Consider the following 15002-nt stretch of genomic DNA (forward strand, 5'->3'; position numbering starts at 1 on the left):
TACTCTTAGATGGGGCTTTAGGACTCTACAGGCTGACAAAACAAAGTGCCGCCCAGGTGCTTATTAGCAATCTCCCAAGTCTCAATAAAAAGAGATCTGAAAAAAAGAGGGCCCTGAATTACAAGTCATCCAACAGTCTTTTGACAAATACGTACTACATACATTGGACATAAAAGAAGACTTCATCAGGCATCCAGGATAATGGCTGGTGGTGACTCACATGTGCAGAGTACAAGCAGCTCATACTTCTATATTATTTGAGGAGCTCCTGTGACTCCCCACAGACACTGCCTGAGTTCAGATTTTTATTTTATTTTATTTTATTTACATCCCATTAGGATGGCTGCAAAAGGCTTTTAAAACCTTCTTATCTCTTTCGGGGATATCCCTACAATTACCACCCTATGTCCAGGCCATTATTTCTAAAACACAAATCTGCTATTGACTGTCCAATGCTTAAAACCCTCCAACACAACCTATTCCCTAAAAACAAAGGCCAAATTCCTCAGCCTTGCAGTTAAGACCATTCAACATATGGCCCAGAGTTTTCTTTTCTCCTTTAACTCCCATTCTAAGCAGCAGCCATCACCAATTTCTTTTTTTTTTTTTTTTTCTTTTTGAGACAGTTTTACTCTGTCACCCAGAGTGGAGTGCAGTGGTGTGATCTCGGCTCACTGCAACCTCCACCTCCTGGGTTCAAGTGATTCTCCTGCCTCAGCCTCCTGAGCATCTGGGATTACAGGTGTGTGCCACCATGTCTAGCTAATTTTTGTATTTTTAGCAGAGACAGAGTTTCATCATGTTGGCTAGGGTGATCTCAAACTCCTGACCTCAGGTGATCCACCCACCTCAGCCTCTCAAAGTGCTGGGATTACAGGCAATGCCCACCTCTTTTCTGAAGCTATTTTCTTTACTATTCATTCCCTTCACCCACTTCAAGGCCCAAACTGAATGTCACCTCTTCTGGGAATCTCTTTGCATTCTGTAACAACCTGATAGAATTTCTTACATGCAAAATTAAAAAATAAACAACAATAATATGGAACTTAGGTTCAGAGGAAGAAGACCTGTGCAGATTACTGGGTGCATGTGAGCTAGGGTGTGAAGCCAAATCTAGCTCTAGTATTCTTTCAGATCCAATTCTTTTCCATTTGGATTAGATCCAAGCCTACTCAGCCCAGCTCTTGAGTTTTCATACACTGGGCTATTTGCATGTATGTGTATATGTGCATGTATGTGTGTATGTGCATGTGTGCATATGTGTGTATGTGGACATGGATATGTATCTGTACATCTTATATTAGCTATGTAAAATTTTGTTTGTTCCAGTATGTGTATACTTCTATGTATTCACTCTTAGATGTACCTATGTATGAGCGCAAATGTATATGAGTGTGCCCACGCATATGGTCTACGAACAAGTATGAATAGTGACATGGTTTGAATATTTGTTCCCTCCCATGTTGAAATTTAATTCCCAATATAACAGTATTGAAAGGCAAGGCCTTTAAGAGGTGATTGGATCATGAGAGATCTGCCCTCATGAATAAATTAATCCATTCAAGGGGTTAATAGATTAATGAGTTAATGGGTCATGTGAAAGGAGCTGATGGCTTTATAAGAACAGAAATAGATCTGAACTAGTACATTAACACACTCAGCCCCTTTGCCGTGTAATACCCTGCCCTGCCTGGGGACTCTACAGAGAGTCCTCACCAGCAAGAAGGCCCTCACCAAAGGCAGCCCCTTAACCTTGGACTCCTTAGCCTCCATAGCTGTAAGAAATAAATTCTGTTTCTTTAGAAATTACCTGATTCAGGTATTCTGTTATAAGCAACAGAAAATGGGCTAAGACAGTTAGTTATATAACAATATATACGAATATGTATGTTGATATGTGCAGAGGCATGTTTATACATATACGTAAGTGTGTTCATTCTCTAACTCCTGTATATTTAGCTACATTGTATGGGTATGCATGTGAGATGCAGCCAATCTGTCACTAATATTTTCTGCATGGCCTCCCTTCCAACTTATAGGCGTGAAGAAAGAGCCACAGATATTTAAGTGGCTTTGGTTTCCCCTGACTATCCTGTGGTCCTCCATTTGATGCAAGTTTAAAGGAACTGAAATGGAGCATGAGATCAGGGCAGGATCACTGCTGATTTCATCTTTACTCCCAGCTGGGCCACAAATGGAGCCTGGTAATTCATCCCCAACTGCTTCCCAGGCCAGGACTCAGGGCCCCTTTCCATTACCCGTTGTTGATAACCTTGTCTTTGCTTTCTGGGCCCCAGCCTTGTTTCCTGACAAGGGTTTCGGCAACAATCATTTGGTGAGTGCAATCTTTGGGGTCTCCTGCTGGAATATTCACACGAAGTTCAAAGAAGCACATTTCTCTACGTTCTCTCCCTCAGAGGGTTTTTTTTTTTTTTTTAAATTTCCTTCTAACGGATTCTTTTAAGTGACAAGTTTCCAGCTGTTGTCATGATTTGTCTGGTAATGTGGTTTGAGGCTCTTGACGAACCTTTGAGCTTAAAGGCCACGTTATGCGGAGGTGCAGACATGCCCATACAAACCTTAAACTCCATGATCAACTCCTGCATTGATAACACTCTCAAAATGCACAGCTATTTGAGGTTCCGTAAGGATTTGGCAAAAACACATTCCAACCACAGTGTCATCTTGAGTCCTTTTATTCTCTTTTGCTTGCAAATTAGGGGCTCAGACGTTTTTACTGAGCCTGCCAGAGAGATGTGAATCAAAGAGTTAAACAACTCTCCAGTTAGCCTTTTAATTTCTCACACTCCAGACTCCTCTTGGTTGTTCTTTTCTCTTCAACCAAAGAGGCTAGGGTTTGCTACTGCTATGACCCTACTGAATGACCTACAGCTAATTTATCAAACATGCCATGTTCTGGTGTTTATCACCTATGAGAATCGTTAACGAAGCAAGTTTTCCGGGTCCATTATTAGTATAATTTCTGGTTCTTCACATGCTGTAATCAGAGTGCTCTTTTAAAATGCAAATCTGATCATGTCACTGTCTGCTTAAAACTATCCCATGGTTTCCCACTGCTCCTAGAATAAAAAACAAAGTTCTTTTTTTTCAATGTGTGTTTTATTTTCAGACGTTCTGATTTTTTTTTAATACTTTAAGTTCTGGGATACATGTGCAGAAAGTGCAGGTTTGTTACATAGGTATACACATGTCATGGTGGTTTGCTGCACCCATCAACCCATCATCTACATTAGGTATTTCTCCTAATGCTGTCCCTTCCCTAGCCCCCCATCCCCCAACAGGCCCCGGTGTGTGATGTTCCCCTCCCTGTATCCATGTGTTCTCATTGTTCAACTTCCACTTATGAGTGAGAACATGCGGTGTTTGGTTTTCTATTCCTGTGTTAGTTTGCTGAGAATGATGGTTTCCAGCTTCATCCATGTCCCTGCAAAGGACATGAACTCATCTATTTTTTTAATGGCAATTCTTACCATGGCTTAAAAGACCTTGCATTTTGCCTTCCATCCTCTTCCCAGCCTTCTCTCCTGCAGCACTCCTTGAATTTCTTACATTGAACACATTGGCTCTCTTTCGGTTTCCCTTCCTCACTGCTTTCCATGAGTGCTCCTTTAGCTCATATTGTTTCCTCTCTCTGGTAGTCTCTTTCTTTCCCTTCCCCTCAGTAGCCACTAACGTTCAGACCCCAGTCCTGATGGCACTTCCTCCTGCACTGCTCACACCAGGCTAATCCCTTAGTCAGACTCTTTCAAGACACCCTTCAGAGACCCATCTATTTGTCACATTATGGGTCCTTCATTGGACTTTTCAAAGTCAACAAGTCTGCATCTATTTGTGTGATTCTTCACTTAATGTCTATTTTCAACTATACACGGGATAAGAACTACGTAAGTCTGGCTCAGCGCTCTACTCTCAGTACCAAATATTGGCAGTTAGTTCATACTAGGTGCTCAAAAAAGACCCACTGAATGAATAAAGGCATATATACATTGGGACTTTACCTTTTAATTACAGCAAAGCCTGACCCTTGATGTGCCTGTTGTCCCTGTCACATCTTGCTGTATCCAGTTTTAATGCCACACACCAAAATAACTTCCTTCTAAAGATATGTTTATGGTGCTTTGTAGAGCTGTTTTGCTGATGAGGGAGGAAAATACAATCCTCAGTATTCAAGCTGCCTTTCTGAGATAAGAGAACAATGCTTGTGAATCTTCTGCAAAGTTTGGCAATTTTCAATTTAAATATTTACCAGGAGTTCAATTATCATATTTGCCATAAATACATAATGCAAGAAAGATGGTAATAAGTATTATAATAGACCTTGGAGATTAATTTCTATTAGGGCAATCTGGGAAGGGCTTATGTGAAAGTTTTGAACTGGGCTTTGTGGTTTAGGTAGGTTACAAAGCCAGTGTCCACCTTGTTCTTCTGGCCAACTCTGGCTAACTCTAATCACCTTTGCAGGTCGGCCCAAAAGTCACTTCCTCTTGCAAATCTTCTCTGATGCCGTCCTCCCCTCCAACATGCTCCCAATGTCCTTTTCCTATTATCTCATCTTTTAAATGCCTACCTTGCTACACTCTAAGCCCCATAGTAAAAGGAACTGCTTTACTCACCATTACATCTTCATGGTTTAGCACAGTGCCTAACATAAGGAATCCAGTCAATCAATAATGAATGAATGAATGATAGAAAAGTGGGGAGCAAAAGAGGAAATACCTAAACTGCTCTTTAAAAAAGGTAAAAATTAAAAACAAAATTGGGAACAGCAATGACGGTGTGGAGAAACACCAAAAGAAAGGAAAATCGGGTGGGTACACCAAGTGTACATAGAGACAACATTTGAGTGGTTAAGTGTATCTTATACATAAGGGACATCATCAAAGAGAAGTCTCAAAGACACTGGGAGCCAGATTTTCAAGGGCCTTGAATCATAGTGCACACTTTTTCCTTTCTGTTATCAAGAGGAACCATAAGTTTCTTAATCAGTGGGATGGTAGCATTAGATTTGTGCTTTATAAAAGTCACTTCAGTTGCCAGGTAATGGAAAGATTACAGGACGGGAGGAGAATAAAGGTGCATAGAACTTTTAAGAAGCTACTAGAATTATCTAGTTCATAATTTTTCAATCTCTGTGCTATTAACACTTTGGGCTGGATAATTCTTTATTTGTGGGTGGTGGATAGCTATTTTTTGCACTGTAGGATGTTTAGCAGATCCTGGCCTCTAATCACTTGATGCCTATAGTATTTGTCCCGAAGGTGGACACCAAAATAGTGTCAGACATTGCCAAATGTCCCCAGAGGGACAGAATTACCCTCCATTGAGAATCACTGATCCAGGCAATGAGTAATAAACTATAATCAAATAAGATGGTTATTAGGATGAGAGAATGAGTCAGATACCAAGGACACTGAATGAAAGTGAATTCTCACTGAAAGCAATCATTTGTCATTGTGCAACACAACAGGTGCACTGCTTGTGGATGCAGGGCTCCTCAGAAGAAGGATGGACTCCTCTTACAATGACTTTTTTCTCTTAAAACCATATGGATAGACAACTTCTAGATATTTCCACCTATTATGTTGGATTTGGTAATTAAGAAGGCATACTTCTTTGACAGTGGAATTCTGATTCTTTTTGACCAGGAGTGAACTCCTTCTGTTCCCAGTCCATGGCCTTTGAGTGAGCTCCCATCCCTGACTCCTAAGACAGGACAGCTAACACAGAGCTCTGAGCCAAGCAGACACAGTGGGTGCCATCCTGACACCTCAAGGGAACGGCACGTCTGGGAAAAGTGTCTAATAGGGAAGAGGAGTCAAGAGAAGAAGGGGGAGAATCATAGCCCTGAGGATACCGTCTGTGTTTTGGAATTCTACCATGCCTAAAGCTAGGCCATCCGTGGATTCTTTAATTTAATGAGTCAAAAATTTGTATTTTGCTTAAGCCAGTTGGTTTGGATTATCTGAAGAACTAAGGGTGAGTCACATTGTCCAAAGAAGATTATCTGAAGAACTAAGGGTGAGTCACATTGTCCAAAGAAACTAGCAGTCTTCTGTAAATATCCAAGTAGCAGCTTTATAGAATGTAGAAGGATCGCTGGATGTAGAATCAGGCCTCAGAGCTGAATCTAAGCCCAGTCATACATTCATGTATTTGTGTAATTATTAACTCATCGAGTTTGTATTGAGTGTGTATTGTGTACTGGGCAATAAGCTAGACTCTGGGGCCATCATGAGGCTGGTCTTCCCTGCAGATAACTTATATTCTAGTATTTAACTGATGAGTGTCAACCCTGATTGCATATTACAGTCACTTCCGGAAGTTTTTAAAAACTCTGATGCTGGGGCTCCATGCCAGACAAGTTAAATAAGAATTTATTGCGGTGAGGCAGACATCAGTATTTATTGGAGTAATTCTAATGAAATGCTGGGGTCCTCTTTTCATTTTGCAGAGGAGGAAGCAAAGGCACAGAGAAGTTAATTTGCTCAAGACTATACCACTGGTGAGAGACAAAGCTACTATTTAAACCCAGCTTGGGCTTAGAGTCTGCCCTCTTCTAATAACTAAACTGCACCATAATTTGAAAGACACAGTAAGAGATACCATGGTATATTTAGTCCAATGTAATTTTATATACATATACACACACACAGACACATACACATATATATACATATATACACATATATACACACGTATATACACATATATACATACGTATATACACATATATACACACATATATATACACACACACACATATATATATAAAAGCTAAGTTTGTTTTCAGAATTCCCACCTTTCCCTTTTCCTTTTCTTGTTCCCATCCTCACCAGTTTCAAACACACACATGTCTTCTGAAATAGTTTGTCCGTGTCCCCGACCAAATCTCACCCTGAATTGTAATAATCCCCACACTTCAAGGGCAGGACCAAGGGCAGGAATGTGGGGGTGATTTCCCCCGTGTTGTTCTCACGATAATGAGTGAGTCTCACAATATCTGAGAGTTTTATAAGCATCTGGCATTTCCCCTGCTTGCACTTACTCCATTCTGCCCCCCTGTGAAGAGGATGCCTGCTTCTCCTTTGCCTTCTGCCGTGATTGTAAGTTTCCTGAGGCCTCCCCAGCAATGTGGAACTGTGAGTCAATTAAACCTCTTTCCTATAGAAATTACCCAGTCTCAGGCAGTTCTTTATAGCAGCGTGAGAATGGACCAATAACACCTTTCCTACGCATCGATCTAACAAGTTCTCATCTCTGTCCTATAGAAAATATTCCTTCCAAAAATTATCTGCGACCCCTTATGTACAACTCAGAGTCATTTTTGCTTCCTTATCCAGTCAGAGTTACACTCGCATTTTGGTGGTAGTGTGGTACAGCAGAAAGAGTGCTAGCTACAGAATTAGATGATCTACAATCTCAAAATTGTCACTCTAACTTAACTAACTCTGTAGTTTCTGGCAAATTACACGACATCTCTGAGCCCTGTATTCTTATATCTGAAGTGGGAATAATAACATCTCTTTTGCTATGTAGTTGCAAAGATTAAATTGAAATATACTTATTAGCTTTTAGCATAGTGCCTCAAATAAAGGAGACATTCAACTAATAGCAACTATTTCTATTAAGATTTCTCTAGATGTATATTTTCACATAGTGAAGGTTGTAAAAAAATATGTAATAATAATGAAAACACCCAATATTTTCAATCACTTACTTTGTGCCTGACACTGGTATCATTATTTTATACATTTTTTTTTCAGCTATTCCTAAAAAAAAAAACTCTATAATATTGGTACTACCATTTTCCACATTTTATAGATAAGAAAATAAAAGCAGAGCAATACCACATGGCTTGCACAAGAAAGTATTAAAGACTTAAGTAATCCTAGCTCAAATCTTAGAAGCTTCCTTTTGGGGAACAAATGTTAGCATTGTTATTACCATGTGCCAGGAATTTGCAGTGACTAATGTTTGCATACATCATCTCATTTAATTTTTACAATAAACCCACTTTACAAATACTGTGACAGAGGCTCAGGGAGACTATGTTGTTTGTGTGAATGTAGTTAGAACCCTTTTCTGTCTGATTCAAAGCTTATATGATTTCCCCTCTAGAAATGAAGGCTTGATTAAGAGTTTTGATTAATTGAGATTATACATGCCCAAGAAAAAAGGCTTCATTTTGGATTCGAAAGCCCTAACCCACAGGGTAGGAATGTAGTAAGTTCAATTTCTAAGTACACTATTTTGTTAACCTCTAAGCAGTGTTTTCTTCTTTGTTTGGCTAAACATTGCTACCTCTTCAGCACAGTTCTATCCAGAAAGCCTCCCCTTCTTGGGAGGACTCACTCAGCATCTCCAGCTACGCTTGTCTAGTTTGAGTTGGAAAGAGTTTCTCTATCTCATATTAGAAATCTCTGCCTGCATTAAAAGAGAGATTCCAGCAATATGGTCAGATAGGGTAATCAACCCAAGTCTATCACATTGAATTAGTGGCAAGATAGTTCCTATGACTTAATTAATTCTCCTATTATCAACATTCATGTTGTCCAACTGAACCTCATTTAAATATTTCTGTACAGCATCATTATTTAAGTTTAAAGGCACTTAAAATCAAGTCACACAATAGTTATATGGATTGGAATCAATGCAGGCTATTTATAGAAAAGCACTGAATAGACATATAGAATGGACAGAAGATGTGCTGTTTTAAAGCCTGCTCTATTTATGACAACATTCCAATAAGGCTCATTGAGCACTTACTATGTGCAAGATACTAAACAATGCATTTCACTCTTTTTGCTGTACACAGGAAACCATGCATTCAAAATAATACTAACCTGTCAAGTTATTGATCTGCACTGTACATATTTCCTGGTCATAGGCAGCTTCCACACAAGAACATCGGCCGCAAATTAAAGAATTCAATTACTCAGATCTAAGTGAGTATATCTATTTCCTGGTAGCTAGTAATTGACTTATAACTGGCATCCTAGAGATATAGCCCAAGGCTATTTTGACAAACAATGAAGTAATAGTTTTTTTATGCTGCTAAGGGAAAGATATCTGCAGTCATGCTTGAAATTATTCAGGTAACCACTAAAACATCCAAACTGTAATTACTATTTGGTCACACTGAGATGCTACACAAGCCCTCTGATTAATACATCAGTGTAAAAAATCTGTCATGATTTTGTCATAATATTGCCTGTCATTTTTCTGCTAGTAAATTTTCTGAGACATATACTTGTCCATGTTTAAAACAGCTGTGGCAAGGTGGTAATTGTCCAGAAATAGTGGGAAGCCAGGAGTAGGTTTAAATTTTGGGTAACAGTAAATTTTAAAACACTGTTTTGAAATAATTTCTAATATAAAAATTCAATGTTAGAACTTTTATTTGGTAGCCTAGTCTCTGAAACAAGAATATACATTCAAACATCTTAAATGTAAAATTTGAATTTTTTCTTCTGATTGACATGTTAATTTCACCTGATCTCTGCATCCCTGGAATGCAAGAAAGTGAATTCATCATGTGTTTCATGAGGAAAGAAGGAAGAAGGGAAAAGAGGGAGGGAAGGCGGAAGAAAGGAAGGGGAAAATGGGAATAGACACGCCTCTTCTTATATCCAAAAGACTGCTCTATAGCGCCATTCCCCTCTGTCAAGCAGCTTCCCACATAAAAACCATCTGTAAAGGGGAGGAGGTAGTAAAGCAAGTTGTTGACAAAAACAATCAAGTTCATCTCTGGCTTTATCAAGAAGAGAAATGGAAAACAGAAGCTTAGGGTCGTTGATAATTTAAAATTAATTCAAGTAATTCTGTATTGCATTGCCCAGGTGATAGAGGAGACCTCGGCTACTCTGCCTGAGCACATCACTGCTGGATCTCAAAATCTGCAAGAACTTCCTAGGGCTTCGGGAACTTTCATGTGCATACCAGTCACCTGGGAATCTTCTTACGATGCAGATTCTTTTTCAGTGAGCCCAAATTCTGCAATTCTTATAAAGTCTTAGGGGACATGATGTTTGCTGCTGGTGCTCCATGGTCTACTCCTGAAGGTCCACCATGCCCAGCTTCATCTCCCCACCCTCTGGAAACTCTCCTGTACCCAAGCCACTTGCTCTGTTCTAAATAGGCATTGTGTTCCTGTGTTCCCACGTGTCTGCCTCTTTCAACTTCTCCTCTAAAAATTCTCCATGACCCCCAAGCATAAACCTCCAGCAGCAAGCTCAAAAATGCTTTCTACTCTGTTGTGTTGCCCGGCCCACTTCAAGACTAGATGCTCAATTTCTTCTTCCCCAGTCGTATTTCCTGCTACTTTTGCAGGCTGCTGGAACACTTTCACGCTGAGGATTCTGATGAACACAGTTCTTGCCCTCTTCACTTTTCCAATCTGGGTGCAGGCACAGCGGGGGACAGCAGGAGTGCAACACAGTAACTTAATACAATATGGAGCTGCTATTAGGGAGGGAAACATTCACTACTCTGAAAGGACTCAAGAGTTGAGTCTTAAAGAAGGATTTTGCAAGATCGACAAGGAAATGGGTTATCTCCAGATAGGAAGAAAAAATCACAAGGAATAGTACGGCAAGGAAAGAGGAAACAGCGCTGGACTTGGGGAAAAGAGAAAGCCATAAGATGTTGCCATGGCATAAAGAGAAAGATAGAGAGTGTCAAAAGGTGAGGCTGATGTCACCTGACTCCTGCTGCTGAGCTTCTCTGACATTTTCTCAAGGGCTCAAGGCTTGGATACCCTCTGATATGGTTTATCTGTGTCCCTACCCAAATCTCACCTCGGTTTGTAAATAATCCCCACGTGTCAAGAATGGAACCAGGTGGAGATCATTGAATCATGGGGGCAGTTGCCCCCATACTGTTCTCACGGTAGTAAATAAGTCTCATGAGATCTGATGGCCTCATAAATGGGAGTTCCCCTGCAAAAGCCCTTTTTGCCTGCCACCATGGAAGACACCGCTTTGCCCTTCCTTTATCTTTTGCCACTATTGTGAGGCCTCCGTAGCTATGTGGAATTCTGAGTGCATTAAACCTCTTTCCCTTCAAAATTACCCAGTCTTGGGCATGTCTTTATTAGCAGCCTGAGAAAAGACTAATACACCCTCATTCAACACCTAAAATAGACAAAGCCCTATTTGGAATTTTGTAAAAACACAATCTAGTCTCTGAAGGTAGGCACAGAAGCTCTGAGCTGATGCAATATTGAAGTTGTTACTTGCCTGGTCCTTAGGCATTGCCTGGTCCACAGTCACACATCCACATCTTCAATAGCAGCAAATTTCCATCTCCAGTCTTTGCTTTCCCCAGCAGCAGATCCTGAAGCAAGAAATTGAATGCAAGTAGTTTATTTGAGATGTGAAGACCAGTAGGGGAGTGGAGAAGTGAGACAAAGAAGGGAAGGCCATCAATGCAGGGTGCGTTATCAAGCCAGCTATCAGTGTGGACAACTGGAGCTTACTCCCATTGAAGAACTCCTGGGAGTCAGTCTGAAACACAAATCCCTGAGTTAGCCACCCACCCCCACCCCTAGAAGGGCAAGGGAGCTTGGTATGCCAGCATTCATTTCCACTAGTCATTGGCTGAGGGTTGCTAGTGCTGGGATGGTACAGACGTTACTTCCCTGGCTCTTCCTACCTGCTGTAGGTGGAAAAAGGGTCTCTTACGGCAACAGAAAGTCCTGAGGCAAAGAAATGCAGGAGCTGGCACCTGGAAGCCTTGGTGGGATCAGGGGCGGTTTGAGCAGAGGACTGCAAGGGTGCCCCACCGCAAGCCTTCATCTCTTTGCCTGCCTCCCACCACCCCAGTCCGGCTGTCCCAGAGTCTGACTTTGCTGATTCAATCTCCTGTTCTGTGTTTGGGGTTTTCCTTCAACGGAAGCTTCCCTCCCCACCAGCTACTCCAGTATAGCACACACTGAAGTACTTAGAAAATGTTTGTTGAATTCCATCTGATGACTCAAATCCAATGGGCTACCTGGTGAATTTATTTTAACATGATCCTGAAATGAAACTGAGATGATTTTACACAAACTACTTATTTTATCTATAGGCCTACATTTATATTACTTCCTAGTCCTCTGGTAATTGGTGACACTGTGAGAGGAGATTTTTCTTTTTTTCTTTCTAAGCCTACATATTTTGATTCAATTATGTCATCATGCTACACTCAAGGGGTTATATTACAATGCCTCTTCTCTGCCCCAATTATGCACGATCCTGCAATATGAGGGAGGTTTCACTGTAACTCCTAAGCCTCAAATATATTTCCCCAGCGGTTTGATTTTACATCCTCTTTTTGGGTTTTATTAATGGCATCAGATGTAGGAGCCTATGGTGCCAGCTGAAGTTTTTTCCTCTTAGCCATATTACCCATTTTCTGCTAACAGAAAAAAGCACTGATCTCTCCATTCTCAAACCATGTGCGTCAGGTGGCATTAATACCACCTGTGGCTCTAGCAGCAAGTATCTGACTCATGCCTGACCAATCAGAGCATCACATTATTTTTGGCCACTGTGAGTGCATGTGACCCATTCAGAATTAATGAAATACAATATGATACTTCCTAGAACTACTGAGAATACGTTTTCTTCTGAACTTGAACCTGGCAGAAATTTTCCAGGAACTGCTGGCAGCCATCTTACTGTCAAATCCAAGCCTAAGAACAATGATAAAAGGAAGGGGAGCAGAACTAACAGAGAAGGAGAGGCTGAGACTAGACGACAAATCCAGCTGAGAAAAGTTAGGGATCCTTCTGGTCTTGGTAGTTTCGTAAGACAACAGACCTCTTTTGGCTTCTGAGAGTTTGGTTAGGTTTTCTGTCACTTGCAACTAAAAGAGCTCCAACTGATACAGAACCTGACAGACCCATCTATAAATCCCAGTTCTGCCTTTTGCTAGCTCAGTTTTTTAAGTTCAGTTTCATCTTTTCAACGAGGTCAAAATATCCCCTTGACAGGGTGTTGTGAAGAAATAAAATGATATATGCAAAATCCTCTACACAGTGTCTGACCCAAATGTAGAAATCCATAAAAGTTAACTCCTTGTCTCCCAGTCCCCACCCTCCTCTCTGCCCTCCACACTGACTTGCTCTGAGCACATAGCAGCCCAGTAAAGGTACATGTACACTGACTGCATTCCATCATTGACAAAGTCAGGGAAAATGAAATGAATATGGTAGCCCCATGATCAATACACCAGACTCCATGCTGAGGAGGGGAGTGATCCCCAGCTGCCCTCACACTGAGATTCAGAAGACTTGGGTCATTTTTGTGACTTGAACAATTTCTTTGTCTTCTCTGGATTTTGTTTGCTTTTCTCTCAAATGGGAAGGATAGTATAAAGGTGGCATCTAAGGTCCCCGTCAGCTTTGAAATACACTAGTCCTCTTTTCCTGAAATGCCTCCCACCTACCTATGAGACTCTAAAATCTCTGTACAGAATCTGAATCTCTGTGTTCAGAGCAGGACCAAGATGAGGATGAGAAATTGGAGCACCTAGGATGGAATATTTAACGAGACACTCACTTTCAGATGTGAACCCCACACCAGCACGAGGCCAAGAGTAAGCGCCTCTCTAAATTTTACTCCCTAGGCACCAAACCTGATCGCACTGGTCTCAGCTCTGATAGGTTCCACTTACAGCAGTGCTTGCCTTAGGCTATATGAACACTAACTGCTGTGTCCACCACCATGGTTCCAACCAGCTAATGCTGTTAAACAACCTTGAATTTTGAGTTGGACCAAGGAAACCACATCCCTCCTGGACTCAAAGGAAGGCTTTTCCTGATTTATGAATTCTGGGACTGATTTTAATCCACCATGGACTAACTTATGAATCATATTATTTTATCAAGAGTTCCAATTTTTAATCTTAAATTAGCATCAGCAACATGGGCCTCTCCTACCATCTACAGGGACTTTTCTAGCACATCACAGGCACCACCATCTCCTTGACTTGTCAGAGAACTACTTGGAGAGCTTCTTCACTGGTGGTGTTTTTTCACTGGGAAAATATATTGACTAAGCTTCTAAAACAACAAAACAAAACAAAACAAAACCCTGGCTTTTGTTTTATTCTTTGGTAACACACGTATTACATAGCCTTGAGAGAACAAAGAAGTTGATTTTACTCCATCCGTGATGAGGTTTGTGAGTTTTATGTTAATTTTATGTGTCAGCTTGACTATGCTAAGGGATACTTGGATAGCTGGGAAAAGTGTTTGTTTTAGTGTTTTAATGTAAATGATTGAAAAAAGAAATGAGCAGAGAGAGAAGACCCAAACACGGAGAGCAGTGTAAAAATAATGAGAAACTGGAAGGAGAGACAGAAATTGAGCACAAAGAAAATCGTTTCCAAATCCATCTTTGATGTAGACACTCACATGCAAACACACATATAAATGTATTTTGTGCATTTACAAAATACTAGGCACTTTACACATGATGTCCCGTTCACTGCTTACAACAAACAAATGAGGAAGGCACGGTTATCGCCATTTTATAGATAAGCAAATTAAAGCTGAGCCAAAGTCACATCACATGACTCAACTGTGGTAAAAGAATCTCAGTTGAAAATGAGATCTCTGGCTTTAAAGACAGCTGAATCCCCTTCATGATTTTGCAGAGTAAATACAATTTTGATTTGCTATTTGTCCTTTATGTTCCCAAAGGTTTCAGTGTTTCTGGTCATCAGCAAAGTTGTAATAGGAAGAAGTTTTAACTCCCTGGCCTCCAAGGGAGCTAGTTTAACTAGCCTGCTCCTGTGAACAAAGTAACAGAAGAGCTCTTTTTGAAGAATCAGGAACTCTGATTTCATGCCTGTGTTTCCTGCAAAGTTTCACAACTGTGGCTGCTGTCATCTTCACAGCAGAGCTCTCATTCTTATGAGTGCCCACAGCAGCAGCTGTAATTTTCAACAGCAACATTAAGCCTGTCTCCACCCCACCCCCAATATCTATTAATATA

At 40.7% G+C, this 15002-nt stretch overlaps 1 long non-coding RNA gene across 1 annotated transcript; it reads left to right on the forward strand.

Moving 5' to 3' along the window:
* Window positions 1-7097: 7097 nt before the first annotated feature.
* Window positions 7098-11087, forward strand: LOC106999924 (uncharacterized). Its single transcript, XR_001446839.3, has 3 exons — window positions 7098-7160; window positions 8837-8966; window positions 9861-11087. It is a non-coding gene; the product is annotated as an uncharacterized LOC106999924 (long non-coding RNA).
* The last annotated feature ends 3915 nt before the right edge of the window (window positions 11088-15002 follow it).

The sequence above is a fragment of the Macaca mulatta genome, chromosome 8, assembly GCF_049350105.2.
Source record: "Macaca mulatta isolate MMU2019108-1 chromosome 8, T2T-MMU8v2.0, whole genome shotgun sequence".
In the NCBI taxonomy this organism is placed as follows: domain Eukaryota; kingdom Metazoa; phylum Chordata; class Mammalia; order Primates; family Cercopithecidae; genus Macaca; species Macaca mulatta.